General features: G+C 35.9%; 1 non-coding gene across 1 annotated transcript; it reads left to right on the top strand.

Moving 5' to 3' along the window:
• The first annotated feature begins 1,392 nt into the window (after positions 1-1,392).
• On the top strand, positions 1,393-1,499 carry LOC136231467 (small nucleolar RNA R71). Its single transcript, XR_010689848.1, has one exon. It is a non-coding gene; the product is annotated as a small nucleolar RNA R71 (small nucleolar RNA).
• Positions 1,500-1,702: the final 203 nt, after the last annotated feature.

The raw sequence follows: 1,702 nt of genomic DNA, 5'->3' as shown, positions 1-1,702 counted from the left end.
AATAAATTTATCGACTTTGACTAAAACATCTTCAATTATACCATACAGACTTTTAGTGGTTTGATCCGCTAATTGCAAAACCATATTGGTACGTTTGATATCTTCTTCTAAACCTAACTTGTTAAAAATAGACAATGGCATTAAGTTTATACTTGCTCCTAAATCACAAAGACAGCTTGGGAATTCAATATCTCCCAACTTACACGGAATAGTAAAACATTCGGGATCCTTGAGTTTAGTGGGCAAATTACTTGATACTATTGAACTACAGTCTTCAGTTAACGAAATGGATGAAATTCCTTCCCAACTGATTTTCTTTGAAATCAAATCCTTTAAAAACTTACCATAGTTAGGAATTTGTGTTATTGCATCCATAAACGTCAAATTGATATGCAAATTTTTAAGTTTATCCAAAAACGTTAGAAGTTGTTTATCATAGTCCTTATTTCGGACTTTGTGTGGAAAATGTGGTTTGGGTACAAAAGTTTTAGTACCTGTGTCAAATGGTGAAATATTTGTGTTTAAGATATCTTCTTTGGACTTCGGTAAATCAGTTCCTTGTAATGTTGCATCTTTGGGCATTTCAGGCCCTTGATAATTTTTTCCTGAACGAAGAGTAATAGCCTTCACCTGCTCTTTCGGATTTTCTTCCGTATGGCTGGGAAGACTTCCCTCTTTTCGGGATGGAATTGATTTAGCAAGTTGACCAATTTGAACCTCCAAATTATGGATGCTAGATGAGTGGTTTTTAATAAGCTGATCGAATTTATTTTCGATCCGTTTAAAACCATCGTCGTGATTACTTATTTTTCCACTGATAGCATCTATAAACTTGTCGATTTTAGAAGATAAAGTGCTAATCGTATCTCTTGACTGATTTTGATAATTAGTGGTACGATTTTGATTAGCACTAATATTATTGTTACTGTTATCTTTCCAATTAAAGTTAGGATGATTCCTCCATCCAGAATTATAAGTATTAGAATAAGATTATTAGTTTGGTTTTGCCCTTGGACAAAATTTACATGTTCAATCTCACTCATATTTTCGTAATCCACATCCGTTTGGATTGGATTACCATTGGTGCCGCGTGGTGCCATAAACTGGTCAATTTTATGCGATAAAGCAGAAAATTGGGCTTGTAGCATCGCGACTGGATCAAGTTCAACTATACCTTTAACTGACGATGAGGTTGAGGATGATGGTTTTGCCACCGGCATATGTCCACGTTCCGCGGGCCACATACTGCTGTTGATTGCCATTTCCTCCAAAAGTTCTCTCGCTTGGGCTGATGTTTTCTTCATAAATAGCCCTCCCAACATAGCATCTAATGAACCCCTAGTTGTAGGATTCAGTCCATTGTAAAATGTTTGCATTAAAAGTTCAGCGGGTAATTGGTGGTGTGGGCATAAACGTTGAAGTTCTTTAAAACGTTCCCAAGTTTCATAAAGGGTCTCATTATCATTTTGAGAAAAAGATGTTAACTCCTTTATGACTCTTGCGGTTTTTGCTAAAGGAAAATATTTAGATAAAAACGCTTGGGCTAATTGTTCCCAAGTGGCAAAAGTTGCGGCTGGCATAGAAGTTAACCATTCTTTGGCTCTATCCTTCAAAGTGAAAGGAAAGAGGCGAAGTTTGATTGCTTCTGCAGTCACATCTGGAATTTTAAAAGTGTCACAAATTTCTAGGAAATTTGTTAAAT

The sequence above is a fragment of the Euphorbia lathyris genome, chromosome 5 (assembly GCF_963576675.1).
Source record: "Euphorbia lathyris chromosome 5, ddEupLath1.1, whole genome shotgun sequence".
NCBI lineage: Eukaryota > Viridiplantae > Streptophyta > Magnoliopsida > Malpighiales > Euphorbiaceae > Euphorbia > Euphorbia lathyris.
This window is presented reverse-complemented; position numbering and strand designations above follow the sequence as displayed.